The following is a 12,704-nucleotide window of genomic DNA, read 5'->3' on the forward strand; positions in this document are numbered from 1 at the left end:
CCTTTTTGCATGGCCTTTTTGAGTGAAGGATGAATCCCCACTGATCTGGACGAAGTTATCTCCTTGTGTAACCAGATTGATATTCGCTTTCAGGAAAGGACCCTAGAAAGGACCCTAGAAAAGAGATGCCAGCATTCCTTTGTTCTTAGTCAGCCTGTGCTCCCCTCTTTTCGACCATGGAGCATCCCCTGCCAGCTGAGGAACCCATGCAGCTGGCTCGGACCAGGCTATCCCCCGAGGAACGTGCTAGGCGCAGAAATCTAGGCCTGTGTCTTTACTGTGGGGGCAAAGATCATTTTCGTGACACTTGCTCTCTTTGCCCAGAAAAACGTTCAGGTCCAATACATCTGGAAAATGGAGTATTGGACCCAGAAATATCACCTTCACCTTCTCGTCTTCTTCTTTCGGACGTATTTTTGTGCGTGTACTCGAGAGAGGAGCCGGACTGCAGGAGTTGGGAGTAGGCAGGCCTCCCCCAGAGGCAATCTGCCACCTTTCTCCATGCCCCGGGTGGCAATGGCGGGTGTGTGAGGGGGTCCTCCCACACAGCCCACCCTACCTGCTCCGCTTTGAAGCCCAACGGGGCAGAGGGACTCCCTATAAGGGAGTGAGAGGATCTAGCCCGCTCAACCAGCCCCGTTAGTCCTTCGCCTCTCTTTTTAGAGACCGCATGGTCAAAGTGCGTGCATGTTAACCCAATTTTGAGTGCGTGTAAGTGTGGTGGTTTTTGTGAGAGGGGGGTGGGCGTACTAAACGCAGGCTTACCTCGCATAGCACACCCACCGGGAGCCGGGCTGAGACCACCAAACTCAATTCACATGTAGCCGAAACCGGGATCCGAACCCCTAGCTGCGTCTTCTTCTTTCTGTGTTCCTTCATGTAGGTGCTTCTTCTCATTTGGTCTCGGCATATCTGGATTCCGGAGCTGCTGGCAATTTCATGGACTGGGAAATCGCATTGTTCATGAGACTTACCCTTTTGCCCCTCACCACGCCATTGGTGGTCTTGGCGATTGACGGCACTGTTCTCCCAGGGGGTCCTATCCACTTCCAGACACTCCCTGTTAAGATGTCAGTAGGGACACTTCACCAGGAGTGGATATCCTTCCTTATCTTACCTAAGGCCTCAACTCCTATCGTTTTGGGACTCCATTGGTTACGGCTCCATTCTCCACACGTTGACTGGACTACTGGACAGATCCTGGCTTGGGGTTCCTCCTGTTCCTCGTCCTGCCTACCCAAGCTTGCCCCAAAAGAGAAACTTCCTGCTGCCACCATCCCAGTATCTTTTGCTCTTCCTACTGCATATAGTGGTTTCTGGGATGCGTCCTGCAATAGTCAGGCTGATGTACGCTCTAAGTCACTCTGGATGAGTAGCCCATCTGTGAACCTGATTCGATCATTCCCTCCAGTTTGCATAACCATTTACCTTTGTCTGTCCCTAAATACCCTTGGACGCACAGCCAGGCTAGCTTGTCTGCAACTTCTGCAGTCGCTACGCCTTGCAATGCGATTCAGGTAGTCGCTACACCTGACCTTGCTATTCACTCGGTCTCTGAACTAGTTATGCCATTCCAGCCCATGCCCAGTGAGCCTCCTACTTTTTCTTATTCAGGACCTTCGGCAACCTCATCTCACCCTAATACTGTTACGTCCATTCAAACCTCTCTAGGGGGTTCAATCCATCCTCATTCTGCTTGTCTTTCAGCTATCCAGCTTGACTCCTGTCACTTGTCACCTTCTAACCAACCTGACCTCAGGGTTCCACTGTCCTCTGCCCAGTCTGATGTTCCTGTGCTAGATGCCCAGTTTTCTGCATGCCGTGTGCTACGTTAATCTCTGTGTACTGATTTTGGCTTGTCCCCGACTACTCCTGTTTGCCTGTGACCCTGACCCTTGGCCTGTCCCTTGGTTATCCTCATCTGCTTGTTGCCCCGACCTCGGCTTACCCATCATTATCTCTTGTGTCCTATTGTAAATTCTTTTATAATTTTTTTACAACAGTACAATAAAAAAACAGCATACATAAACCCATACAAACAAAACATACAACATTTATGGTCTCGAAAGGTATCCCTTACAAAAATACGAATAAGAGGGAGACATCTTCTACTATTATTACTTCTAAATTTTCTTACTCCTGTTTCTACCCCAGGCCTAGTCTTCCCACTTATTCTCAAGGGGGGGATCCCAGCACACGGCAGAGATACCCGTAATAGGGGGGGGGGGGAAGAGGGGGAGAGAAGGGAGATGAGAGAGAAAAAAAAAATATATATTTTGGAAAAGTGTGAGAAGAGAAAATGTATTTATCGGGGGGATAGTTTCCCCATTTTGTGTATATCCTAAGGTGTAAAGAAGAGAAAAAAAAAAACCTAACAACTATAAAAAAAAAAATTTTAAGAAAATATTAGAAGGAGGATCTAGTTCCCCAATATTATGATAAAGTGTGAAAAAAGAAAATTTATTAAATCGGGGGAATAATTTCCCCATATTGTGTATTTCCAAAGGTGCAAAAAAAATAAAAATAAAAAGACATATTTAGAAGGGGAATCAAGTTCGAGTTCCCCTATATTGTGGTAAGTGAAAAAAAAAGATAGTTCCCCTATATTGTGATAAAATGTGAAGAAAAAAAAAAGAGGAAAACCCACTCTATTTTAGGGGGGGATAATTTTCCCCTATTATGAAAATATATAAAAGGCAAAAACACAATAATAAAAAGAAGAAGAAGAAAAAAAAAAAACACTCTATTTTAAGGGGGAAATGTTTCCCCTATTATAAAAATATATAAAAAACATACACACTCTGATAGTGAGAAAAAAAAATGAAATAAAGGAGGAAGGGGAGGGGAAAGGGCTGGGCAGCCAAACGTCCCCCACCCCCTCTATTCCCCTCCATTCCCTCCCATCTCACCCCCCTGTGGACCCCTAGATCCCTATACTCCCTCCATCCCCTCCAGATCGCATCAAAAGTTCCTTGGCTCCATTCAATAGGAACGGGACCACGGAACCTCTATACTTTTTCCTGGATACACTCGTAGTGTGAAACAGGCACTCCAAGGGTCATATTTTATCTCATGTCCACTTATTTTTTTTACTAACTCCAATATCTCTCTCCAGTAAGCCTGTATCCTGGGGCATTGCCACCATATATGGGCATGGGTACCCTCCATCCCACACTCTCTCCAACATAGGGGTGAAACCTCACTATTCATTCTATGCAATTTCATCGGGACGTAATACCATTTAGTAAGTAGCTTATAGTTGGTTTCTTTTATTTTTGCATCCATCGATGTAGAGTGGACATACTCTAATACCTGTCTCTTTTTTTCATTAGATATTGTTTGATTCAGTTCTATTTCCCAATTTTCTACTATTTTCACCCCTGCAGGTTCTATCGTGGTTGTCAACATTTTATAGACACTTGATATTCCCTGTCTTCTTATTCCTCCTTGGTACATGTATTTTTCCCATTGATTTAATTAATTCATAGCTCGCAAAGGTTTTGGCAAAGTGCTTACAAAATGTTGGACTTGTCTATGCCTCCATCTGTCCCCTGGGGACGATCCATATTTTCCTTGGATTTCTAACACAGAGCATAGTTCATTACCCCTTATTAAATCCCTCAATTTCAGAGTGTCCGAGGTTGCCCACTTCAGGTACATCCCTCCTCCCTTGCCCGGTGGGAAGAAGAAGAAGTCTGTACCCATATTACGTTTCCCAACCCTTTTTTACTTAAGCTTTCTTCAACTTCCACCCACTTTTTTTTCCTTCCATCCTCATCCTGGGCCCAGTCTATAATCCTCCCTAATACCGCCGCCTCATAGTACCTTTTAAAGTCCGGCAACTGTATTCCTCCTTCCTCTTTAGATCTAGTCAGGGTCTCTAACGCTATGCAAGGTTTTTTCCCCTTCCATATAAAACTTCTTATTATCCTTTCTAGAATTTTAAAATAGACTTCTGGAATTTTTATCGGGAGTGTTTGGAATATGTATAAAACTTTGGGCAATATCATCATCTTTATGGTATTAATCATTCCCCACCATGAGACTCTATCTATACTATATCCTTTTAGTTCTGATTTTACTTTATTCAATAATAATATATAGTTATCTTCATAAAGATATCTTTCTGTACTGGAAAGAAATATACCAAGATATTTCATCCTCCTCTGCTTCCATTTAAATGGATATAGGGTCTCAAGGTCCCTGCGTTCCTGTGGACTAAATGACATGCTCAGTTTCTCAGTTTTTTCTTTGTTAATTTTAAGATTCGAGATCTCACCATATTGTTCATATTCAGACATTATCTTTGGCAATGTCAACCTAGGATTAGATACAAAGAGCATCATGTCCTCCGCGAACGCAGATATCTTATGCTCCCTACTATCCAGTTTTATCCCTTCTATTTCCTGATTCATCCGTATTGTTTCCAATAACGGCTCTAATGAGAGGACGAATAAGAGGGGAGATAACGGGAAACCTTGCCGGGTTCCGTTAAAGAGTGGAAAACTGTCCGACATGGTGCCATTTACCCTCACCTGGGCCGAGGGATTTGAATACAGTGCCCCTATCCACCTAAGCATACTCGGGCCTAATCCTATATGGCAGTGGTCATCAACCCTGTCCTCAGGGCCCACCAACAGGCCAGGTTTTATGTATTACCTTGGAGAGATACAGACTAGAATACTGCAATCACTGAAAAGCAAATGAGATCACCTGTGATTTATTTCAGTTATCTTGCAAACCTGGCCTGTTAGTGGGTCCTGAGGACAAGGTTGATGACCACTGCTATATGGGACAGATCTGCTAACATAAATTCCCAGTCCATCCTGTCAAACGCCTTTTCGGCATCTAAGGACAGGAATAACACGGGTTCTTTATTCTTTTTAGCCTTCTGTATCAAGAATAAAACTCTTAGGATATTTTCTCTTGTTTCTCTCCCGGGTATGAACCCAGCCTGGTCGTTTTCTATCAAATCTGCCAGGAGCAGTCTTATTCTCTCAGCAAGGATTTTGCAGTAAATTTTTATGTCCACGTTTATCAAAGATATGGGCCTATAGCTGGCACACAGGGAGGAATCCTTGTCCTCCTTCCCTATCAGAGTTATGTGGGCATTCAGGGCCTCTTTACGCATTGCCAAGGCCCCCCCCCCTATGGAATTCATATATTTCTGGAAAAATGGTATTAATATCTCCCCAAATATTTTATAATATAGTGACGTATACCCATCAGGGCCAGGACTCTTTCCCATTTTGATGTTCCTGATCGTTTGACTTTTTTCTTCTTTTGTTATTTCTTTCTCTAAATTACTTATTACTTCCTCTGCCAAGTCCGGAGTCTTAACCTTTTCTAGGTATTGTTTAATTTTCTCCCTTTTATTCTGAGCTTCTATTGCCCCTTGCCCTTTGTTAACATTATATAAGTTTTGATAATATTCCTGAAATATTTTGGTTATCTCACTAGTGGAGTGTCTCATATCTCCATTTTTGTCTTTTAGTTTCAAGATAGAGTTCTGTGTGTTTCTCGGTTTTATGGTCCTTGCTAAAAGTCTTCCCGGTTTATTACCCAAGGCATACAATTTGTTGTTCATGTTATTGAATATCCATTTCGTTTCCTGTTCCAGTAGGTCACAAAGATCTTCTCTCTTTCTAGTTAGTACCCTGAGGACCTGCTCTCCCTGTAATTCTTTATGTTTCCGTTCAAGGGTCTGGATTTCATCTAATAATGTTTGTTTCCGTACCTGCCTGATCTTCTTCCTCTTAGCTTTTTCTGCTATCAGCCTCCCTCTCATATATGCCTTGTGCGTTTCCCAGAGCGTAGATGGGGCGATATTTTCAATATCGTTTTCTTTAAAAACGAATAAGAATATGCCCATATCCTTCTCTAGATCATCGGCTGTCTTAATGTTGTTTATGGGACTCATCTAATCTCCATAATGTCTGTCCAGCCGGGATCTACCCTGAATCCAGGGACATCACCACTGGGGCATGGTCAGACAACGTTATTGATTTTATTTCTATCCTTTTCCGTCCCTCGAGCAGCCGATGATCCAGCAGGACATGGTCAATTCTTGAATATGACCCATGTACCGATGAAAAATATGTGAAATCCTTATATCTTGGGTGGAAAATTCTCCATGCCTCCACTAATTGCATCTGATACAGTTTATGTTTAATCATTCTGAGATATTTCCCTTCTCTTGTGTCCTGAGTGGCTGCTTCCCCTCTCTTCCTATGGAGCTTCACCTAGGGGATTCCGGGGGCCGCGACCTGGATCCAGTTGCAGCGATAGCCATCCTCACCACTAGAGGCTCTGGTGAATACCAGCTGGATCTTGGACTCCGCGCCCTGGGGAATCTTGGGCTCAAGCTTCCTGTAGGGTCCCTGTTTGTGCCTCAGTGAACCTCTCCTCCATATCCACTCTGTGGTCCATCCGCAGCAGTCTGCTATAGGGTTCACTACCTTGTGGTGCACCTCTGACTCCAACGGGGTGCACTTGTCATCTGGCCACAGGTGACCTGACAATGTGTCCCTTGTGCTGATACCTTTTCTGTTCCACCTCCATCCATGCCCCACATCCACCACTGTAATCTTCTGGTGGAGGGATTAATCGAACTAACAGACTGTCACAGGCTCTCTTGTCCGAATATGCCGCCTATGTAGTCCATTCGTAGAAGCAGTATTACATTTTCTATGAATAAACAGGACCTATGAATGGAGGGCATAAGAATGATTGAAAGGTCCACCCCTTTAGCCTGCTGTCGGCTGACTCTGGGTCACAGGAGAGCAAAAGTAAGTGGACTCTTGTTACCCAGAAAATAAGTATAACCAATAAAGCCTTAAAAGCTTGTTTGTTTTTAGAAACAGAGTTTTTGCTGAGAGAGATGAGCTTAGATGTCCTCCAAACTCATCTCTTATTCGAACTCTGAAGTCCTGTGTTTTTTAAAATGTGAGAGAAATGATGCAGGCGGAAGCTGATTGAAGCTCAGAGCTCAAGTTAGAGAGAAAGGCCCAGATTCTCGTAGGAGATACGACGGCATATCTCCAGATACGCCATAGTATCTGTGAGTCTGAGCCGTCGTATCTTGGTGCCTGATTCAAAGAATCAGATACGCCAGAATTTGTATAAGATACGACCAGCGTATGTCTCCTACGCCGTCGTATCTTAACTGCATATTTACGCTGGCCGCTAGGGGCGTGTACGCTGATTTACGCCTAGAAATATGTAAATCAGTTAGATACGCCAATTCACGAACGTACGCCCGGCCATCGCATTACAGATACGTGGTTTACGTTAGGCTTTTCCCAGCGTAAAGTTACCCCTGCTATATGAGGCGTACCAATGTTAAGTATGGACGTCGGAACAGCGTAGAATTTTTCACGTTTTACGTCGTTTGCGTAAGTCGTTCACGAATAGGTCTGTGTGTCATTTACGTTCACGTTGAAAGCATTGGCTTCTTGCGGGTTAATTTGGAGCATGCGCACTGGGATACTTTCACGGACGGCGCATACGCCGTTCGTAAAAAGCGTCATTTACGTGGGGTCACATTAAATTTACATAACACACGCCCACATGTTCCACATTTGAATTAGGCGGGCTTACGCTGGCCTATTTACGCTACGCCGCCGCAACTTTGGTTTGAGAATACTGCACTTGCCTGTCAAAGTTGCAGAGGCGTAACATAAATAGGATACGTTACGCCCGCACAAAGATACGCGCTTCTACGTGAATCCGGGCCAGAGTGTCCAAGCTTATCTTTAATAGAGAATTGTAAGAGAATGGAGTGATTAGGGATAAAGCTATGTGCGTGTTCATTGGTTACACAGGAGTGGTATTGTATCTTTTACAAAGTGTATCAATGTAAGAGAAGTCCGGTCAACAAATGCACATTGGCGTGCAGGCACACCAGCGTGTGCACAAAGAAAGACACTTATTGGCGCATGCGCAAGCAGGTGCACACATACTGGCACCAGATAGCCGATTTAAACTGGGCAATGACACATACACATTGCTGAGTGGTCTTTCAGCTTGTTCCCGTTAACCTGTGCCTTGATCTGTTTCAGTTTTCCTGTGTTTGACCCGGCTTCACCTGTACCTTCCTCTGGAGTTCCGCCTGCCTACTTGTGACCTTGGCCTGTGTTTGACTCTGCTCCTGTCATATGCTCCTGTACCTTGCTGCCCGATTGTGTACCAAACCTGGCTTGTATCATGTCTTGGCTCCAGTCTCACATTCCTATACCTGCTATGCCCGGCTGTTGATGACCCCCTGGCTTATGTTCCGGCTACATCTCTGCCTCCTGAGCCAGCGACACAGGGTTCCAGTTCCCAGTGTCTGTCCGGTGATCTATGGCCATCGGGTTCCTGTCAACCTTTAGCTGATGCCACCTGCTATACCGGCCCTTGCCCAACTCTATGTCCTACACTCCCTGTCATCTCTATCAGGGGCGTTGGACAGGTGGTGCAAGAGAAGCCCTCTCTACAGCTTGATCTCCACCAGGTACGTGACAATGAAGTTCTGGATTTTGGAGATAATGATTTGGAAGAATGCTAGAAGTTGTTTTGGTTGCATACGTTGTCATTGTCTGTTCATCCATAGGAAGTTCCTTGTGCCATACTGAGACTGACTGATGACGAGGGTGTATGCCATACTTTGGCACGTTGGCAGGGTCATCTTTGCCCCGCACGTGGGTTTACCTTTTGCTGTGCATGCGCTTATCAATGCCCGGGACCAGGCAGAGACTGTGGTCATATGAAAAATCTAACTTTAAGGCAGTTCCTCGACTTAGAGATGAGCCTTCTTAGTGTGCAGAAAATGTTAGAGTTCTTCTGAAAAGTGCTATCCTACGTCAGTACACATTGTAACTTGGTAGATGTTGCATTAGGAGGGATGTGCTGAATCTGTGCCCACTCCACCAGTTCAGCGTAACTCTGTTACTTCACTGCCAGTAACATGGGGTACCACTGAGCACATACAGTAGCGTGTACCTCATGCATGCTCATTAACTCCTTCCTTCCTATGACCAGGCCATAGATCTCCGTAACATGGGTTCACATCCAGCCATTTTTGAATTTGGCCGCTTGGGAGGGAGCCAAACATCGACCCCCTCACTCCCGGAGGACCTGTCACCTTTACTAGGTACCCCACCTAATGACCGGTTTCTTGTAGCTTGTTCCTTCATTTGGTTACCAAAACCAACTACATTCTTCTTGTGTTGCCAAGATAAACCTTCTGTAGTAGCTGAGCTTAATACTCTGTTGTGCCTTTCAGATACTGGTTCTTTTAGATAAACCAGAACCCACATGAACCCCTTTGAATAACTTCAAACCGGGCTTGGAATAATTAATGTAACTAAACAAATTGCAGCATACAGTTCAATATGAATGGCCTAATCCCTATTCTAACTACAATTGTGTGGCTGACCAAGCATACCTTCATGAGGTGATAGTTCAACTTGGTATTCTCCATGTCCTCCAGAAACCTTGGTGCCTTTGACGGACTGCAAGGTGCAGCAGTTCCAGTACCATGAGCCGAGAGCTCAAAATGAACCAACCAAGAGCCAGAATGGGGTGGTGTGAACGAGCTGGAGATTACATGCTGTATCTTGGCCTCTCTGTTCTTTCCATGCAGGCAGCTCTCTGTGTGCAGAGGCCTTGCCCCTTTTATTTACAGCACAGAGGAGAGGGCAGGGCTCAAAAAGACCAGGAACTGCAGAGACACTTGCTATAAGAAAACATTCGCTGTGTAGGCAACCCGCCTATAGCTAAGTTGCCTACACATACTACAGTTGGTTTTATTTTAACAGGAAGATGGCAGTTAAAAAATTACTACCTTCTTTACCTTTGTCTTTTACAGATAATTCCGTCTTATTTATTAAAATAATATAAGTAAATATGTAAGTAGCATGTAATAATAAACTGCAATAATACTATCGTAGGTGAAAGTCTGGCATCAGGGGAGTGCAATTTGATTAGTAGTTATGGGTTACCACAGTTTTTTCCTTGCACTAGTTAATGAATAAGTTTGCAAAATGTAGGCTCATTGCATATAATATTTGAAACTGCAATAAAACTTGCTATAAATACTTAGTGCAGCCTATTGTCTTATAGCCTGAACTTGCAGATGTTTATTGTTAATCTATTGTTCCTGTATGAATACTTATTCATCTAAATATAATAAAGAACAAAATAATTATAAAGACATTATGTTATTAAAACACAGATGAGCAAAATCGAGGCACTTCAGACAATTTCCATAAACTTGCAACTGTAGTCAGTATTCAATTCTCACGGCCTATCACTTTTGTGAATTCTTCCAGCTCCACTGAGTAAACAGCTGACACTAGTTCTTTCCCAAGATAATTCAGGCTCCCTTCTCGTTTGACCGTGTGTTTTATTGTGGGATACACATGGTCGAAGGTTCTACCACATTTCATTGAGGTGTGAGCCAGAGGAAGCTTTAGCGAATGCTTTGACAATTGAGGTGCCAATCCCATATAGAACAGTTCACTCTGGAGAATTGTGGAAATCAATTCTCTTGGCTCAGAAGGAAAGAAATAAATGCATTGGATTTAGGCATTCACATTTCCATAGTTTCTTTAACAGAGTTCTACAGTACAGAAGCTGAAAAAAGATTTTGGCTGTCCATGGTGTCACTGGAGCAGAGTATATTAACTGCCATGTTCTGCAAATTAAAGATAATTTTCAGTATTTTTTTTTTTTACATTAACCACTTAAGACCCGGACCATTATGGGAGGGGGGGGGGTAGGGATTTACCTGCCCAGTATGTGTGTATATATAAAAACACATATTTAAAATGATCTTTTATTCTCTAGATATCGCTTATATCCAATGAGCACATTAGGGTAGTACTAAATTCAAATTCATTTTTTTTTTTTACCTTAATGCCTTCCCTGCATTAATGTAAAATAACACCACACTGCCTGTCTTACCCTCCTGTCCCTAAACATTTACCTGGCTACATGTCACCACTGTCAGCTCCAGCATCACTAGCCTACTTTACAGTAGGAGTATGGCCCAAGCTCTTTTGGCCATAATTTTCATGGGAGTCACAGGAGTGCATTTACGTGTGCTCTCCTGTGACCCAGAATCAGCCCACAGCAGACTAAAGCCTGCTGTGGGCTGATGTCACAGAGCCACTCCAGATTCTGGGGGGGGGGGGATATCAAGACAATAATGTCTCAGCCTCTCAGCGGACCAAGCCAACCACTTCTGCCCAACGCTGCAGTGGGAACTGGAGAGGCAGCGCAGAGAGCCAGTGACTAACAGTCACTGCTCTCTGTTAAGTGAAGACTGAGAACAGAGCCATCAGCAGTCACATGATCACTCGGTTCTAAAGCTTGAAGCTGGCAGGAGACAGTTTGCAGCATTGGCACAATGTTGCAGCAAGTAGGTTCTCTAAGTACAGTATATGTGTTTATTTTTTTTACATTCATGCACTTCACCTTTGAGCAAAATCGAAAAACCATATGCATGTAATACCAATAAATATGACTAAAATTATTCCTTGCTTCTTTCAATTACCCCCCAAAATTAGAGAAGGCCTTGATTGGAAAAATAAACAAAAAACTTTTAACTGCATGAATGTTTACATACCTCGTATAGCACCCCAAATCTGTTATGCAATATTAATAAGTTCCTGTTCTTGATAACTCAGGCCCTGTGCACTTGATCATAGGAACTGGTTGAGATTTGTTTAACACAGTACTCCAATTTTCAGGCCTTCTAGGCTGTTGAATAAGTTACATTAAATATTCAAGCAATTTCAATAGCTGTTGTTGGTTTAGCACATTTAAATTATCCCCAGGTTAATTTAATGAATAAAAATCACATGAAGTTTATGCAGGTCTATAGCACTTTCTTGCCACAATTTGATTTGATATTACAAAATGGGAAAAAATAAAATGAAATTGGAGGATATTTTTTTTTTACAAAAACAAAATATATACACGTCAATGTATTCAGGCCATCTAACAAATTAGGACAATATCACAGCACTAAACTGACATTCGAGGTGGATGCAGGAACCATTCTCGCTGTGTCACTGTATCCCGATAGCAGGCGTCCAGCTTTCTTCTCCGCTATCAGAATACACTCATCAGCGCTGCAGCGCTGATCAAACTTAAGATTTTGAGCAAGCCTGTTCTTCAGCAGTCGATCAATAAAATTAATACTTTTGAACAGGACTGGCCATAGATGGATCGAAATTCAGCTGGTCCCTTCTGAACAAGGCACATTTTGATCCATCTATGGCCAACCTTTCTTTCTAGGTTGTAATGAAATCAGATAAAACACATAAAATGCTTTATCTTTATTTTACATCTCACAAACTATGGTGTCGATCTTTTTGCCTACACCAAGTCTGTCATTGTATTTCCAATCATTTTCCTTTTTCCTTATTGGAAAATATGTCACTGTAATACTGCGATTATGCGTGAATCAGTGCACATTTTGTGACATAAAAAAACAACAAAAAAAACACATGCACATTTATTTGGAAGATTAGAAAAAATAAAACAAACAGCAACAAAAAAACAAACACAAATTTTGTACCCACAACAAGATCCTTCTCTCAGAGCTGATTGCTATACAAAACTCTGTAGTATTTTACGATTGCTACATACAGGACTCCTGCAGTCATTACGAATACAGAGAGCTGTGTCCATCAATAAATGAAGAGAAATGTATT

The sequence above is a fragment of the Rana temporaria genome, chromosome 11, assembly GCF_905171775.1.
Source record: "Rana temporaria chromosome 11, aRanTem1.1, whole genome shotgun sequence".
In the NCBI taxonomy this organism is placed as follows: domain Eukaryota; kingdom Metazoa; phylum Chordata; class Amphibia; order Anura; family Ranidae; genus Rana; species Rana temporaria.